Source organism: Sapajus apella, unplaced genomic scaffold (genome assembly GCF_009761245.1).
Source record: "Sapajus apella isolate SASKATOON/1434 unplaced genomic scaffold, GSC_monkey_1.0 scaffold111, whole genome shotgun sequence".
In the NCBI taxonomy this organism is placed as follows: domain Eukaryota; kingdom Metazoa; phylum Chordata; class Mammalia; order Primates; family Cebidae; genus Sapajus; species Sapajus apella.
The window spans coordinates 5,728,223-5,747,671 of NW_022437051.1; the positions used below are offsets into that span (position 1 = coordinate 5,728,223).

The 19,449-nt window shown below is 37.4% G+C and overlaps 1 protein-coding gene across 9 annotated transcripts in view; it reads left to right on the forward strand.

Moving 5' to 3' along the window:
* Window positions 1-19,449, forward strand: part of ZNF438 (zinc finger protein 438) — a 114,938-nt gene that overhangs the window by 16,434 nt on the left and 79,055 nt on the right. For 7 of the 9 annotated variants that reach the window (XM_032259727.1, XM_032259726.1, XM_032259722.1 and 4 more), the window contains one exon: window positions 10,731-10,806. The gene's annotated coding sequence lies outside the window, so the exon portion shown is untranslated. Of the gene's footprint in view, window positions 1-10,730; window positions 10,807-14,179; window positions 14,269-19,449 lie in introns of those variants that run through there. The other 2 variants (XM_032259728.1, XM_032259720.1) reach the window with 1 other exon arrangement.

Below are 19,449 nucleotides of genomic sequence, written 5' to 3' on the forward strand. Positions count from 1 at the left end.
AATTCCCTTTTTCCCAGGGAGGTCAGGCTTTTGTTCTTAGGTCTTCAGCTAATTAGATGAAGCCGCCTCATATAATGAACGACCATCTGCTCTACTCAAAGTCTACCAGTCTAAATGCAGATCTTGTCCAAAATTACTCTTGCAGAAATTTCAAGAATAATGTTTGACCAAATATCTGGGTGATGTGGTCCAGCCAAATTGATACATAATTTTTAATCCTTGTAGCATATAAACCTACCAATTCCAATTCTTGGAATCTGCCTAACAGAAATGAAAGCATATGCTCACACAAAGACTTATATGTAATTGCTCTTGGCAACATTATTTATAATAGACATTAATAAAAACAAGAAAAAAATCCAAATGTCCATAACCTGGTAAATGAATAAACAAAATGTGGCATATTTGTGCATTGGAATACTATTAAGCAATGAAAAAGGAAGAAAATATTGATATATGCTGCAGCATGGATGAAACTTAAAATATTGTGTTAGGTGAAAGGAACTAGACTCAATAGACCACATATTATATGATTTCACTTATGAAATGTCTAGAAAAGGGGAACTGATTGAGTTAGTGAGAAGATCAGAGGGGAACTGGGGGTAGGAGCAGGAATTGCCTGCATATGAACTCAAAGGAATTGGGAGAAATAATGGGAAACTGGATTGTAGTAATGATTGCATCCATTTAGTACCTTTTAGTCCTCTAAAAATGGACTAAAACTTCATTGAACTGTCCACTGTTCAATGGACAATAATTAATTTTGTGGCATATAAATTATACCATATCAAAATTATAAAAGTGGTACAAATGGAGTAAGGACAGGACACACATTACATCTTATAAAAGGTCCTATATTTTGCTTGAGGTGGATCACAGATTTTGCTCTAAGCTCTCTAAGAAGACATTTCTCAAGATGAGATTTGTTTTCTGTTGTTCACAAGATTAAAATTTATCAATATTGGCCAGGCGTGGTGGCTCATGCCTGTAATCCCAGCACTTTGGGAGGCTGAGGTGGATGGATCACCTGAGATCAGGAGTTTGAGACCAGCCTGATCAACATGGTGAAACCCGTCTCTACTAAAATTACAAAAAGTAGTTGGGTGTGGTGGCATGTGCCTGTAATCCACGCTACCCAGGAGGCTGAGGCAGGAGAATTGTTTGAACTCAGGAGGCGGAGGTTGCAGTGAGCCAAGATTGCACCACTGCACTCCAGCATGGGTGACAGAGCGAGATTCCATCTGAAAAAAAAAAAAAAAAAAAATCAGTATTTTAGGAGAAGCCTAATAATTAAGGAAAATATATCCTTTTAGCTATACTGCAGTGTAATCAAGTCTGTCCTTAAACAGTATCCTCATAGTAAATAACTGAAGACTCTCTTCTGAAGACCTGTTTCTTGAGCCCCTCTCTATATGGTCTGGTAGACTAACATCAAAAGCACTTTGATAAATATAGCCCTGCTGGGTGAATAGGGAGGAGATCAGCAAAAGTACTAGGCCTGGAATACAATTCTTTGGTGGTATGACTTAATCCCAAGAATGGAACTACGAAAGACCTTGAGTAGTCAAAGGAATCTTGAGAAAAAGAACAAATCTGGAGGCATCACACTACCTGACTTCAAATTATACTACAAAGCATTTCCAAACCTCAAGAAAAATATAAATATCTAGGCACAGGAAGGTCAAAAGTCATTTAACCTACCAAGACAATCATAAAGAAATAGAACACTGGAGTACACCAATAATGAGTAACAAAATTGAATCAGTAATAAGAATTAGCCTGTCAAAGAAAAGCCCAAACCCTGATGCTTTTCCTGCTGAACATTTAAAGAAGAAATAATGTCAATTCTTCTCAAAGTACTTCAAAGAATATTAACCATAGTAACAAATAGTAACCAAAACAGCATGCAACACACATAAAAACATACACATAGGACAGTGGTACAGAATAGAGAATCCAGAAATAATTTACAACCAGTTGATTTTTGATGAGCATGCTAAGAACACACATTGGGGAAAGGACATCCTCTGAAATAAATGGTGCTAGGAAAACTGGATATCCATGTGCAGAAACTAGATGGCTGTTTCTTACCAACATCAACTCAAAATGGATTAAAGACAAACTAGGAGACTACTGGAATAAAACAGGAGAAATGCTTCATGACATTGGTCTGGACAAGGTTTGTATGGGTAAGACCTCAAAAGCACAGGCAAGGAAAGCAAAAAGAAACAAATGATATTACATCAAACTTAAAAGCTTCTGTACAGCAAAGGAAACAATCGAGTGAAGAGACAACCTAAAGAATGGGAGAAAATATTAGCTAACTATACATCTGGTGGGGTTAATATCCAGAATGTGTAAGGAATCTAAACAACTCATTAGCAAAAAGCAGGCAAACAATCTGATTGCTAACATGGGAAAAGATCCGAATAGATATTTCTCAAAAGAAGACATACGGCAACAGGCATATGAAAAAATGTTCAACATCACTTATCAGGGAAATGCAAAATCAAAACAGTAATGAGATTATTATCTTACCCCAGTTAGAATGGCTGTTACCAAAAAGACCAAAAAAAAAAAACAAATCCTGGCAAGGTTCTGAAGAAAAGGGAACTCTTAATTTATACTGTTGATGGGAATGTAAATTAGTATAGCCATAATAGAAAACAGTGTGGAAGTTCTTTAAAATATTAATAATGGAACTGCCATATGACCTAACAATTTCACTATACTGGGTATATATGCAAAATAAGTGAAATCAGTATGTTGTTGAAGAGATATCTGCCCTGCTATGTTTATTGCAGCACTAGTTAAAATAGCCAAGATATGGAATCAACCTAAGTGTTTATTAGTGTATGAATGGATAAAGAAAATATGGCATATATACACAGTGAAATACTATTCAGCCATAGAAAAGAATGAAATTCTGTCATTTGCAGTGAACATGGATGAACCCAGATGACATTATATTAAGTGAAATAAGCCAGGCATCTCATTTATATATGGAATGTAAAAAAGTTTATCTCATAGAAGTAGAAGGTAGAATAGTGGTTACCTCTGGCTGGGGAGGAGATAGGAGAAATGGGGAGAGATTGGTCAACAGGTGCAAAGCTACAGTCACATAGGAGGAATAAGTTCTGGTGTTCTATGGCACAGTAGGGTGACCATAGTTAATAACGTATATTTCAAGATAGAAGAAAGGCTTTGAAAGTTCTCATCAAAAAATGACAAGTATCAAAATACCACACTGTATTCCATAAATATACACAATTATTGTGTGTCAAAAATAAACTTTAAAAAGATACCAGTTTGGTCACATACATATTTACATAAACGTAGTTTATCCTTTCATTAACAGTTATTCCCTCTTTTATATTTCATCATTTATTTCACATTGGTATTTTGTATGTTGTGTTTGAAAATCACTGCTTTAGAGTACCATAAATGGTCTTAATTTTGTATTTGTAATCCCACTCTTGCTGCAGTCATGAGAAAGTGACTAAATAACTGTGTTAAATGAACTGAAGGAGAGCCTGAGGATGAATCCTTTGGCTTGATTATGTATGTACAGTAGTTTGTTTAGTAAGACGAAAATGGTTGGTTATAATTGCAATGATTTAGTTGGTGTATATTGTGTTTGGAAAATTGTTTGCTTTATAATATCTCAGAGAAAATTGGCCTCTCAAAAATAATTTTACCTTATAATGGACTTTGCAAATTGCTTCTGCAAAATAACTAGGTTTAGGCTTCTGCTTTCAGTTAGGTTGTAGCAGGTCATAATGGGACATTGTGGCTTCCGGAACAACTAAAAACATAAATTACAAAAATCAACATTGTAATAATAGGTTACTACTTAATAAATTGCCCCAATATTCAGTGGTGTAAAACAACAACTCACATTTAGCTCATGGTTCTGTGGGTTGAGAATTCTGGCGGGTCCCAGCGTGGTGATTTTTGGTTGCATGTTGCAGTGACTGAGATCACTGGGTGGTATTCTTGTGGATGGAATGCTCTGGAGGATCCAAGATACATATATACACAGGGTGCCTGGGAAGAGGTGGAAGACTAAGTCTACATGAGCTTTCTAGCATGGTAGTCTCAGCATAGTCAGACTTCTAATTATTGTGGCTTGGGGCTTCTAGAGTGAATTTTCCTGGAGATAAAAAGTGGAAGCTGCCAATGTCTTAAAGCCTAAAACTGAAAAGTGGTGCCATGTCACTTCCACTGTATTCTGTTGGTCAGAGGAGTCACAGAGTCCTCCTAGTTTTACTGAGAGAAGACATAGGCATGACCTTTCAGTGGAAGAAGTATCAAAACATTTGTGGTCATCTTTAATCCACCACAGTCCACTATCTGGTCACAAATGATTCAGTTTCTTCCTGTGTTCCCTGTATACTCACCCACTTCCAAGAATCCAAAAATTCTTTTCCAACTGTTCTTTAGCCCGAGTCTTAAAGTTCAAGAACTTATTTACAACAAGTATACTGTTCAGGAATCTCCTCAAGTGTAGCTGAAGAGATGACAACCCAACAACATAATGAAGAGGCAGTCATAGAGTAGCTGCAGTAAACATTCCCATTCACAAATAGGGAAACCAGAGACGTGTAACTTCACTGGTTCATAGAAATTTTGATCTCCTGCTGTTAGTTCTTTTATTAGGGTATTCTTGCCTCCTGATAGTGATTCTCTGTGGCTCCAGGTTTTGCCTGCTCAATTCAGAGTCATCCTTTTTCATAAGAAATGGTCATTTCTTGCAATTGAGTAGCCTTTTCAGCCTTTCTGGCTGTGGAAATTTGAGAATTCAGAAGCATGTTTTCATTTTGCACTATCTCTGTCCCCTTTCAGTGCAAGCTGATGTAATGATTTTTAAAACTTCATGGGCTTCCTGTATATCAAATTATAACCCACTCCATTATTCAGAGGCCGACCCACATTTATTTTCAAGTAGCATTTTTTTTTCTTTCATACTGAGTCAAGATAGTTTGCAATAACACCCATAAGATTCTTATGAGCTTTTCCGTCTATTTGAAAGAGTCCGAGGTACACATCATCAAGATTCTTAGAGACCTTTTGTCTCAAAACAGAGTCTAAGTGTCATACTCTTAAGATTCTTGGAACTGAACTAGATACAATTTTAAATAATTTTGCAGTCTCAGCAAGGTGTTTTATAGCCATGCTGTGGAGATTTTTGTCCCGAAACCATGCTTTACTGGTAGGCCCCAAGCCTTAATAGTAGTTCTATAACTGAAGCTTTTTCTTCCTTTTCTCTTGAGAGATAATGGGGATGAGAAACTGTTTAGTTTTGGAAAGATCAAGTCCTAATTCTTTAAAAATTTTCCTCTAAATTCTACATGAAAATGAAACAGTTCCTTCATCAGTTTATCTTTGTGTAGGCATAACTTATAGGTAGCAAAAGAGACCACGAGTTTCAACCTTCTGCCAAAATCTTCCTAGCCAAATTTACCACTTTATGGAGTATATTTTGTTTTTTCTATTTCATACAAGGAACAGTGTTAGAAACTTTCCACTGCATAAGAAGAGTTCTTTCTCTGTCCTCTATAAGGTTTTCATTAATGTTGTTCAAGCCTTCACTAACAGTCTTCTTAAGTCACTTATAGCTTCTGCTCACCTCTGGTCCTAAAACCAATGCCACATGTTTTAAGATTTTATTACACAATTTAACTTCCCTGTACTAGATTCTGTTATGGTTATCTAATTCTGTGTAACAAATTACCTAAGCACATCATCCTTTTTTTTTTTTTTTTTTTTGAGAAGGGGTTTTTCCCTTTTTTCCCCGGCTGGGTGTAAAAGGGGGGTCTCGGCTCACCGCAACCTCCGCCACCTGGGTTCAGGCAATTCTCCTGCCTCAGCCTCCCGAGTAGCTGGGATTACAGGCACGCGCCACCATGCCCAGCTGATTTTTTTGTATTTTTAGTAGAGACGGGGTTTCACCATGTTGACCAGGATGGTCTCAATCTCTTGACCTCGTGATCCACCCGCCTCGGCCTCCCAAAGTGCTGGGATTACAGGCTTGAGCCACCGCACCCGGCCACATCATCTTAAGACAATAGCCATTTTATTGTACCTCACAATTTGTGAGACAGAGAAAAGGGCAGGCCCAGCTGGTGGGTATTCTTGTTCATGTAGCATCGCCTGAGGTCACTTGGTGGCTTTCAACTCGAGAATGAACTCAATGGGGTCTGGAGGATTGAAGATAGCTGTAATCACATTCCTGGCACTTTTGACAAGGATAACCCAAAACCCAGTTTTATCTGGGATTGTCAACCAGAGGACCTACATATAGTTTCTCTAGTATAACAGTCCTACGATAGTTAGACTATGCTGACAGTAGCACAAAAGACAGGAAGGCAGAAATAGATAAATTTTGTTATAAAATTTTTATATTTTGTATGTGAAGGTGTGTAATATTTGAAGTTATGTTGTGACAGGTTAGATGTGCATATTTTAGATATGAGAGCAATCACTAAAACTACAAAGATGCAAGTATATTTATAATAGGCCAGTAGTGGAGATGAAATGGAAAACTAAAAAATATTCAATTTCAGATACGACAGAATAAAAGGAAAAGGGAACAAGAACAGATTGGGACAAATAGCAAAGAACATGACGGCTCATTCAACTCCAGCCATGTCAATAATTACATTGGTTTGAAATGATCTGAGTGTTCTAAAGGCAGAGATCATTGGGCTGGATAAAGTAGCACGACCTAAATAGACTGTTTACAAAATATTCCCTTCAAATACACACAAAGAGGTTGAAAGTAAAAGAATCGAAAGAGATATGCAGATACTAATCATTAAGAAAACTGAAGGGAGCTATATTAATATCCAATAAGATAAACACAAAACATGAAATAATACCAGCAGTATTATATTTCTTAATGATGTAAGAATCAATTAATTAAAAAGACATAATTCTAAATGTCTATCAGCCTAGTAACAGAGCCTTAAAACACTTGAAGCAAAAATGGGCAGAACAGAAAGAGAAACAGATAAATCTAATACAGTTATATATCTCAACACTTCTCTTTCTCACTTTTCTCTCAATTGATAGAACAAATAGGCAGAATATCAGTTAAAAAACAAAACAAAACAAACAAACAAAAAAACCAGAAATCTGGAACAGTACTAGGCGTAAAATAGAGAAAATCAACAAAGCCAAAAGTTGTTTCTTTGAAAACATTAATAAAATTGATAAACTCCTATACAAAAAAAGAAAGTTCAAGTTAACAACATAAGAATAAAAAGGAAACATTAATAGAGATCCAGAAAATACATAAGGGATAAGAAAATATTATGAACAATTTTATGTCAATACGCTTGACAGTTTAATGAAAGAAACAGATTCCTTGAAAAATACAACATAAAAATGACTCAAAAAATCTGAATACTGCTGTATTCAGCAGTAAAAAATCTGAATACTGGTAAAAAAAATCTGAATATCTGTTAGAGATATTGACTCCTTAATTAGAAATCTCCCCATCTCTAGAGGCATTCATCAACTGAATTAGGTCTCAGTATTAAGTCCTTGAGTGTGTCTAGAAATTTAAAACCACTGTAGCTGGCAAATTCTCCCCTCAACCCATCCCCCATATAGTTTTCTTCATACTACTTTCTGTTTATTTATTTTGCATCCCTGTTGTTGGAGTTTTTAAGGGACCATTAATTATGTCGCTTTTTATTCTAACCTCTGAATTCTTTGAGTAGACTTAAGATGAGAAAGAAGATGTCAGTTTTGTTTATGGAGAAACTAGGTAAAAGAGTACACTTAGCATTATGTCTAGTCTTCCTACCCCTTCAAATTGGATTGACTTAACTTACCCAGTGGTGTTTAGTATGTAGATGACTGGACAATGCCTGTGCGTTTGGGCAAGCAAGTTCTGAGAGTCAGAGACCAATGACACACGTGGCCAGTCTTTTACCCTTTCTCACCAAACAGGTGTGCCAGAAAGAGGGAGAAATGTGGGTGTTTTGTCACCTACAACTTAGGTAACGCCCTTATTATGGTCTCTTTTTCCAAGCAGTCACGCCTTCCCAGTTCGGATGGAACCCATGGTTAGTCCACTGCCGACTTACTTTCAGTTCCTTATGTCCTTTGGACCTTATGCTCTATTGTGAACAAGTTATTATAGCTTTGATCTTTTTTCATAACTGTTCTCCCTTCTCTTCCATAGAAATTTAAACCTGGCAAAGACCGCAATTTTTTTGTTTGTTTGTTTTTTTACCATCTCAAGAAAAAGCATGGCATTTAAAAAATCCTAGCTTTTAAAGGAGGGTTGATGGATACCTTTGCTCACCAGTGTCAATTCAAGGCTCAGCACTGTTCATTATAAGGCCACCTTTGTTCATTAGTTCCTTTTCTTGTAAATTTTTCACCGTTGTCTCCCTTTTCTAATTCCTGTTGTTGGTTGACTTCCAGGACACTGCTCCAAATTCTTCTATGATGTCACTACTGGGCTTGAAAGTAATGTCAGCTCACACCATGTGGCGGTAATCTGTTTCTCCAAATCCTTATTTTTGAGTTTCTGATACTCAGAACTCATAGTTTTTTTAACTTTCTCAGTTATGCCAATCAGAATTGTTCCAATATCTTAAATACTGAAAGCCCCTCTTTTCTGTTTTCTTCTTCTCTGACAGTGTTTTTCTCTTAACTCTTAAATTCAAATATTTTTTCATTCATATACTTTCTCTTCATCTCTTTTTCTCCCGTCTTCTTTCGTCTTCCCTTTCCCTGCCCCTCTGTCTCAATAGATGGTCTTGCCATTGCGTCTGAAGTCCCTCAGTGTTACTCCCTTACACACAAAATGTTTATGCTCATCACCCACCCTTTCCTCTGTTTCTAACCATAGAGAAACAACTGTTTCTCCTGTTTAATGTCTAACTGTACTAAAGTTCTTGTTCCCATCTTCTCTTGAATTTGTTCCATTATTTACTGTTCTCCCTTTATATTTCTTCTCTTTACTAGCATTAAAGATGGAAAAAAAAATAATCAACACCAACAACAAAAACTTTGTTAAAGATTCAGCTTCATTTTCAAAGCATATCAGGCTTCTTAGAAGACTAAAATTTGTTGGTTAACTCCACTTTTTTGCCTTTAAAAAAAATCTTCCGATTATTGGAAATCTTTGTTCACTTTTATTGCCTTTCTGAAAGGAATTCCAAAGGTACTAGTGACTGGTAAGCTCTTACCAGTTCTTCTGTCCTGAAAAAGCAGGACAGGGCACTGTCTTCTTTTGCTCTTCTTTGGTGACTTCATTGATAGGTGGCAATCTTTTGTGGAAAGCCCCTTCTAAAATAAACCTTTTAGGAGATGTGCAAACTGTTCTGTTGATTTAGTGCAGCGAACAAGACTACAGAGATGATTCTGAAATGATACCTCCTTAGAGAAAATTTGTATAAGGTTTTTTATTAATTATACGTTGGAGCTCCGAAATTCTAGTACAGGCTATCACAAATGAAGTGAGTCATTGGATTGGTTGATTTCTTAAGTTCATGGTTGTTGTAAACCATACATGGTTCTGTTGGGAAAGAAAGGTCTATTGTGACCTTATAACTGAATGTTGGTGATGGTTTCAGGTCTCAGTCTTGCATAATTGTTTAGTTGGTTATTCTGGTTCTCACTTTCAAGTGTAATTTCAGAGAATTTTAAACTTTTCACTTTTATTGCAGTTACTCTGATTTCTTTTCATCTTGACTACTGTAGTAACAAAACAGATCTCACTGCTTTTTGAATTTTCTCATGGTTAACTTATACTCAAAAACCAGAGCCATCTTTTAAAATACAAATTTGAATGCGATTTCTGCCAAACACCCTTGATGTCTTTTTATATATGAAATAAAGCCCCATGCACTGAATCTAGCATTCAGCCCCTTAGAGTATAATCTCAGCCCCAAATCCTAGTCTTTATTGATCTCCCTCCTCATTTCCCTTTCTTTGTATTCAGTCCATAAGGCAAGGCTTCCCACATTTTCCCTGTAGTGATTTACCTGCTCCTAAACCCTATAGCACCTTATGTCACTTTTAGCACTTACTACATATGTCTCGATATAGAGCTTCCCCCCCCCCATTATTTCATTTTTAATTGAAGGATGCTGTTCAGGTGACAATTTGCCCCAGAAAAAATACCAGTGGCAAAATCTACCCGGTTGTCCTCTTTCAGCCCTTCCTCTGCCCTTTCTTTTTTTTTTTTAATTGCATTTTAGGTTTTGGGGTACATGTGAAGAACATGCAAGATTGTTGCATAGGTACATACATGGCAAGTGTGATTTGCTGCCTTCCTTCCCATCACCTACATCTGGCATTTCTCCATGTTTGCCTCTTATTGAGGTTTGTATTTCTTAAGAACAAAAACTCTTATTCAACTTCATAGCTCCCTGTTCCCCATGATACTGAATAGGGCACAAATACAGCTAAATTTTAAATAATTCAGTTTAAATCAGGCTTAAATATCTAATAATATATTTTCTAGAATTTTTAGAAGATGGACATAAAAATATGTGAAGACAATATATCTCCTATTTTAGAAGTCTTTGAGCGCAGCTTGAGATTTTTATTTTAGGTTCTTAACTTATACCTGGTATAAGAAATGTAAATTTTATAGAACGTCATAAAACTCTTTTATGGTCTTTCAGGTGCAATCATCTGATTGGCTCGTACAAGTTACCTAGAAATTCTTTTAATTTTGTTATTTCCACTACATTTGTTTTCAGATAAAAATGAATCCCATTTCCATCCAGTACTGAAGTGTTAAAGTTAGAAGACATTTGCTAAGTCAAATCACTTCGGGTAAGTCTGCTCACATCTATCTTGGTACCAGCTTAAGGTTTATTTAAAATACAAAGAATTAAGTTCACTAACTTGGACATCTCAACTTTCAAATTTCTCAGTGTGTCTTCTAGTTACCTTGTATATTGAATCACTGCTCTTGGGAAATAGTACAAAGATGATTTCTTATTAAATTTCACATGCTTATAAAAATAAAATGTTCAGTTTTAAACTTCTGATGTTATTTTTAAAAATGAGACTAACACCTTAAAATCATCCTTATTTGTATCAAGTCTAGTCATAAAGTCCTAAGTGCCAAACAAAGCTTTTGAAATGTTTTTTCCATTGTAGCTTATAATATATATATATATTTTAGTTTTTGAAGTCTTTATGCAGCTTTTCTGTATGATTTATATGTTCTTATTTAAAGAAATACTTTGTTAATTAACATTTAACTACCTTACAGGTATGCAAAGAAAAAAAAATTAACCACCTTAAATGCTTATTAACTATTTGTATAAAAAAATCTCTGAAAGGTCGTCTTAATCACCCTCAACTCTTACAGTAATCTCCTAATAGTCTCTCTGTATTCATTCTCTCTTTCCCTGTCATGTGTTCATTGTTACATAAACCTGTGTTTAGAGCCACTTTAGTAATTTTAAAACCCTCTAATGGCTTCCAACTCCCTCTTAGATGGAATCCAAGTTCCTTTGCCTGTCATTCGGAGCCCCCTACTAAGGTCCTGAAAACAAACCCCACTTGAGCCAACTGGACTTTTCCTATTCTCTGAACTCTCATTGTTCTTCATGCATCTGTCTTGGTTTGTACTGGTTTTCCTGCCTGTGATGTCCCCTGATGCCCTGAAACTATTTCCTCTGCACGTTGAAACCCCGTGCAAGCCTCTCTATGACACGTTCTCTGGTTCCTCCAGCTAGAGGCACTAGCTGTTTCTCTCTACCAGTGTCATCTAATGTTTTGTTGTATCACTGTTGTGGCATGTTTTACCATTTAGCTTTTTTGTTTGTGTTTATGTCTGTCTTATCTCCCACCCTAGATTATAAGGACTATAAAATCAAAGATCTTACCTGATTTTTGTCTCCTACAGCATTCACCATAGCCTTTAGTAATGCTTAGTAAATATTTATATAATAAATTAAGAATGTGCTTGACTTTTTCTCTCATTATTTCCTCTGTCTTTAATCCTTATAAACATATATGGTCCATATTCTTGGCAACCATTCTTGTTCTGCACTCCTCATTGCCATCTTATCCTAGGAAAATGCTGACCATAGTGCAGTTAACAAGATACGGTCAGTTCCAGACCCAAGAAATACACTGTATTCCAAAAGTTCATGTCTAGTTCTGTTGTTTGGAATGCAGAAAGCATTTTTCCATAAAAACAATGTTATAAATAGTGGTTAGGTTCTCGGCCAGCCCTCCCAAGACTATTTAACTCACAAGGACCAGTACTGCTTTCACTATGGGCAGCCACAGTGTACAATGCTGTTTTGTGGAGAGATTGTAGCTCTGGATATGGAAATAAATCTCCCATGCTCTAGAACCAGGACAGAAAGTTTCTGGGTGGGTTGAAAAGTAGGAGGGTCCGAGCTGGGGCTCTGACAGTGTTGGATACTCTCCCATCAGAAGCTTCTCGGTTTTCAGTAGATACAGGAGAGACTTTAGATGAATGATACTCTCATTCATCTAAATTGAGGGCAAAGGGACACTTGCTCTTCTGATCCTTCCACAGTTGATGAGGTTGGTAAACAGGGTTTTCTCTATCCTTTCACATGGGTGGGTTGTTTGTAAATCACGTATCGACAGACCAGGGGCTATTTCACTACTTCCTCCTTTTGGATATTATACAAACTTATGGGAATTGAATATATAAAACATGGAATATATTTCTATCTATAGGAAAAAAACACATTTATAGGTGTCACCCCTATATTTGATATCACATCAGTTTTTGTGGACACGTGATTATCATTTACATGGGCATAATGATGCTTCTAGTAAGAAACACGTCAGTATGTACATAAACAACTGTCAACGTTGATGGTTGAGGTTGTCCAGCTGTAAGAAAAAACGCTTCATAAATTTCAGAGGATTTAATTTATTCAGTCATTATAATTATTGAACATGTGAGTGTCTATGCTTAATACTGTTGTCAATGCTAGAGTCTAGGAAATGAGAACAAAAGATGTTATATAAAGTTTGTCTTCCTTGGGAAGTCTGAAATATAGGGAGCTAAACTATTAAACATTCACATTGAAAACAAGATATGATTAATTGACATAAAATACTTCATAAACATAAAAAATGCCTTTTTGATTCTCAGAATAGCAGTATCATTATATTCCCATGGTTGTAAGGATACTGGTGGGATTTCACTTAGTTTTAGAAGAACAGTGAAGTTATAAAGAGACAGCTAGAGAGGAAATGATATTCCAGGTTGGATTAACAGCATGAATAGGGGACTGGCTACACAAACAACAACAAAAAAGCATTACTGGGCCTGGTGCGGTGGCTCACGCTTGTAATCCCAGCACTTTGAGAGTCCCAGGTGGGTGGATCACGAGGTCAGGAGTTCAAGACTCGCCTGGCCAAGATGGTGAAACCCCATCTCTACTGAAAATACAAAAAAAAAATTAGCCAGGCATGGTGATGGGTACCTGTAATCTCAGATATTCAAGAGGCTGAGGCAGAGAATTGCTTGAACTCGGGAGGTGGAGCGAAGATCGCACCACTGCACTTCAGCCTGGGCAACAGAGCAAGACTCTGTCGCAACAAAAAAAAAGAAAAAAGCATTACTGAATGGAGCAGAAGGGTTAATTCATGTTGGGTGAAAAAAATTGGGGGGCAGAAATTAGACCAGTGGTTCAACCCTGGCAGTAGATAAGAATTGTCCATAGATATTTGTAAAGATATTACATCCCTAGATCTTAGCCCAGAACTAGTAAATAGAGTTTCAGGGGCATGGGACATAAGCCTGTTTATTTTTTAAAGATCCCCTTGTGGTTCTGATATTCAGCCAGGGTTGAAAATCCCTGAATTAGAAGAATGGGCCAAATTTAGGCGAGCCATGAATGCCCTCCTGAGGAGTTGGGCCTCTGTCCTTCAAGCAGTGGGAAGATTTCAGAGGTTTCTGAGATGTGTGACATGATCAGATTGGTGTTTGCCAAGATAAACGATTTGTCAGCTACATGTGAATAAAAGAGAAATAAGAAACAGCTTGAATTAGAGCAGTGGTAGTGGTGAAAAAGAAGAGTTACCTTTTTAAGTGTAGTTAGATGTGTGGGAGCTGGTGATGTCAGCCTTGACCTCAGCATGATCTGTTTTATAAACTGATTATACAACTTCACCCTCATTAATTTGATCTCTTTTCTCATTCGGCCTGGCAACTTAAATAGTAATTTCAGCCAGTTTGCATTTAATGGAAGGAGACCATTGTCTACTCATGTACCCGTCTAACTCATAATGGTAAGTGAAGTTACGTGTATGAGGAATATGACCTTTAACATAATCATTATAAAGCATTTAATAACTTCCCACATATGCAATAACACAAACCCAGTCCTGCATGATTGTGCCAAGAGCCAGAATCACAAGTATAAAGTAGTTATTACCACACAGTTCCTTAGCATTAAGTTCAAATGTGAAGAAATGTTCTATGTCATATTATGCATTTTAATATTTTTAGCATTAAATTTGATAATTGCATAATTTTCTGATGTTAGACCCAAGCATGCCTCTTGACTACAACACCTGTTCTTTCTCTGAGTTTATGCTTCTCTTCAGCAAGGAGTGCAGTCCCTCACCCCCCGTTTGCATCCATCTCCTGCTGGTGTCAATCAATGAGCACCCCTACCCTAGCCTCATCCAAAGGTATAACTGGGCCAGCAGAGAGGAGTTTTAAAGGAGTCAGAATTTCTCTTGTGGCACAGACGCACAAAGGATCTTGGTGGCTCTTTTGCTTCTGCCCTATGGGGGACATGATAGCTGCCAAGGTACACACACTGAGGAGTCCCAAGTCTCACCACAGGTCGGAACCATTTCAAACCTCTTTGATGTGCTTAAAAATTTTTTACGTTTTGGAGGCAATGAACCACATTAATTAGCAGAGAATAAGTTCATAAAGTTTTGATGTGACCTGCCTTCTTTTTAAAAAGGCTCAACATCATAAAATTTTAAAAAACAATGCCTTTCTTGGCAATTCTTTAATAGTGCACATGTGACAACAGTTTCTGCCATGGTCTTTGTCCATGACAATGAATTTATTGTTGTTTTATCAATATCGCCACATCCTATGACTTACGTTTCTAATAGCTACTTAAGTTTCTGCTAATCACCCAAACGTTTAACCAGAGAGTGAATGGTTTGCTTAGAGGGAAGCGAAGGGAGGTAACATTTATCAAGTGCCCACTCTGTGCCATGTTCTTTACATGTTTTTCCACTTTATATTTGCTTAGAGGGAGGAGAAAGGAGGTAACATTTATCAAGTACCCACTCTGTGCCATGTTCTTTACATGTGTTTTCCATTTTAACTCCATTTTACAAATGAGCAAATTGGACTTTATAGAGGTTTAAAAAAACTTACCTGAAGTCAAAAGTTGAGTCGGCAATAGAAATTGGATTTGATTACAGGTCTGGCTGTCTGACTGTCTAATCATCCTGGTCTTACAAATCTTCATGGCGTTTATTTGTGGGGTAACATCAGTGAACTTAGAATTAGGAGGTTTGAGTACAGGCTTCACTTCTATAGTTTGGATGTTTGTCCCCTATGATATGGCTTGGCTCTGTCCCCACCCAAATCTCACCTAGAATTATAATCCTCATAATTTCCACGTGTCTAAGAAGAGACCTAGTGGGAGGTGATGGGATCATGGGGGCAATTCCCTCATGCTGTTCTCATGATAGTGAGTGAATTCTCACGAGATCTGATGGTTTTATAAGGGGCTTTCCCTCTCCTTGCTCTTCATGCTTTCTCTTGCTTGCTGCCATGTAAGACATGCCTGCTTCCTTTTGCCATGGTTGTAAGTTTCCTGAGGCCTCTCCAGCCATGTGGATCTGTGAATCAGTTAAACCTCTTTTCTTTATAAATTACCCAGTCTCTGGTATTTCTTTATAGCAGTGTGAGAACAGACTAATACACTCCCCAAATCTCATGTTAAAATTTGATATCCGTGTTTGAGGTGAGACCTAATGGGAGGTGTTTGGGTCATGGGGGCGGGTCACTCATGAATGTCTTGGCGCCCTCCTTGCTTTGTTAGTTTCCACAAAAGCTGGTTGTTAAAAAGAGCCTGTTACTTCCTGTCCTCTTGCTTCCCCTCTTGCTATGTGATCTCCACACTTGCGGCTCTCCTTTACCCCCAGCTGTTAGTGGAAACAGCCTGAGGCCCTCACCAGAAGCCAAGCAGATGCTGGAACTATATGTTTCCTATACAGCCTGCAGAACCATGAGCCAAAGAAACCTTTATTTCTTTATAAATCACCCATCCTGACGTATTTATAGCAACACTAAATAGACCGAGACAACCTCTTGTCACTAACTACCTTGAACAAGTTATTTAACATCACCGAGCTTCAGTTTCCTCATCTGTAATATGGAGATAAAACCTGCTTTACCAACCATTTGGGGTTGTTGTGAGAATAATAATCTAGGGAGTTCCCAAATGATTTCATAGGTATAAAAACCAATAGAAATTTCAGAGATGTTTAATTCAAGCAAAACACAGCAGCAACAACAATAAAGATTAAATGAGATGACTTGGACATATTTTATGGTATTTTACTTCTTAGCGTTGCCCTACAAACTTAACTAAAAATGATGTTGGTCAGATTTGTAAGTTCCAAACACTGTGGTGTTCCAAGCTGCCTCACTGTGCATTTAACACCTCAGTGTGGTGGAGAGTGTCCTGGCAATGTATCAAGTACCTGTTTTCACTTGCCAGAAGCAATCATTTGTTTCTGTACCATAACAAGTAGGTCTGAACTCTGGTAGATACCGAAGAAATGTTTGTAGCCAATGAGACTACTAACTAGCAATATAGCTTATTGGACTAGAGTTGATACTAACATTCACACAAAGTTTTAGAACAAACCTGAGGAATAAAGACATTTTGTAAAACCGTTTTTACAAAACTCCTTTTCAAAAATGTTTGCAAGTTTCTGGACAACTTTTTTAGGTTACAATATGGTGAATACTGAAAGACAGTTATGAACTGTTAATATCAACTTACAAATCCTTAAAGTATATATATATATACAGGCGTGTACACACACACACACACACACACGAAGTAAGAAGTTTGGGGAACTCAATGAAATTTTAAGGACAGTGCTATGAATGGACAGCCTGAGAAATATTAAGTCATGTCCTAGCCTTACACAAAACCTTTGCCCAATTAAAGCTCTAAGTCTTTTTTACATGGGACACCAACTGATGAGAGAGGAGCAGCATCAGACTTCAGATATGCAGATACAGATCAAGGAGAGCGCACCCATTTGGTCTTGGATTCCTGAATGTGTGCAACTCTGCTGCATCTGCCAACTCATTTCCTCCCAAAGAGGGCTCCCTAGTCCTCAGATGCTGATTTCAATGTGACTCCCAGTCCCTGCACTGTGCCTGCTTTCTACATCGGGTAGATGGATAGCTGCAGTTGGGCCCAGGTCAAGTGGAGTGCAAGGGGCAGTACACACGGAAAGCAAAGAAAACATACAACAGAGATTGTAAAAATCAGGACCTCTTGACAAGTTTGGTTCATAAATATGTTTTGTGTAGCCTGCATAATGTTTATTGTTTTTAATTATTAGTATTTTTAGAGACAGGGTCTCACTCTGTCACGCAGGCTGAAGTACAGTGACTCACGGTAGCCGTGAACTGCTAGGCTCAAGTGATCCTCCCGCCTCAGCCTTCTGAGGTACTGGAATGACAAGTGCAAGCCACGAAGCCTGGCTGTTTTGTTTTTAAAGCAAAAGTTGCTTGTTAACAAGTATTATTTTAACTAGTAACTGATATAATTTGTTGTTAACTAATTTAATGCACAAATCCAGATTTCTGCATTCTCTTGGAAACTGGAAGACCCGGCAACTTTGATCCTGCTCTTGCATGTGGCAGTAACCAGCTAGAGCTAAGTAGAAGCTGCCTCTGTTAGATAGGATGCTGGGCTTTTAGATTGTAGGTTGTAACCGATAACAACCCTGGCTGTTGTTTTTCTTTAAACAGTATTTAGAGGAAAGTTTAAATGCCACCATCTGTATTAAAATTGAAAATAGCAAGTTGATTGGATAAAATATTCCAGTATAAAGGAGAGATGGTATTAATTTTCTAGGACTGACTGCATAAGCAAGTACTACAAACTAGGTGGCTTTAAATAACAAAAATTTATTCTCTTACAGTTCTAAAGGTTAGAAATCTAAAGTCAAGGTGTTGGCAGGACCATGTTCCCTCAGAGGCTCATGAGGAGGATTCTGCTTTGCCTATTCTGGCTTCTGGAAGCCCCAGGCATTCCTTAACTTGTAGCATTAAGCCAATCTGTCTCCATCTTTTCATGGCTGTCTTCCCTCTGTGTCTGTCTGCATCCAAATTTTCCTCTTCTTGTAAGGATACCAGTCACATGGGTACTGGGGGTTAGGACTTCAGCATATCATTTTGGTACATAATTCAACCCATAACCGATGGCATACTTCTTTGTAGAGTGCAGAGTAATGGTTAAGGACAGAGTTCCTTGAGGCACGGCTCCTTGAGGCAGACTGCCTGCGTTCCAATTCATAACTTGCTTGCTACGTGATGTTGAATAAGCTGATTACCCAGTGCCTGAGTACTGTCATCTATGCAATGGGATAGTGGGACAGTCCTGTAAGGTGGTTATAGAATTGCAGTAAGGACAAAATAAGTTACCATATATAAAGCACTTAGTACATTACCTGGCACATACTATGTCCTCAATAAACTGAACTATTATCATTGTTATTAGCTCTTATTTATATATAATTTAAATGTATACAAGGAGTATCAGTGCCAAAAACTATTATTTAAGATAGCATTATGAAACAAAGCATAGGAAAACCAGGGATAGTAGGTAGAAATGTTGCATGAATAAATAAAAAGAGAGAGAGAGAGACTAGAATTTTTTAAATAAGATTTTCTTTTTAATGCATGCAACTGTAATACTTTAAAAATGTCAGCCTGCTCACTCTTTTAGATTACCTGTCTGGCCCCTATATGCACTTGAAGCTAACTGAAGACCCAAAGAACTTCAAACCCAGAAGCTTAGATATTGCCTGTTGGGTTGTTGAGCACAATGGTTTGCAGATAACAATGAAGGCAGTTACTCCAGGGAGAGTGTCCAAGGAACACTGATTTCTAAGCCTTCCTACTTATCTCCTTGGGAGCATGTTACCCTCTACATTCTCCTTGTAAATCTTCAGGTTAAAATTATCCTGGTCCCTAGTCTCTGGGTCAGAGATTGAGACTGACTAATTCTTTGAATTTAAATTATATGTTTCCTCCCAAGGGAACAAATATTTTGAGATATTTCATTTTTCCACAAAGTCTTTACATAAAATAATTATACAACTTGATCTTTACTAAAAATCAGAGAGCTCTGATAGAGAAAGTTCAAGGAATTTTCAAGAATGTTTGAAGTACCTAGCCGAAAC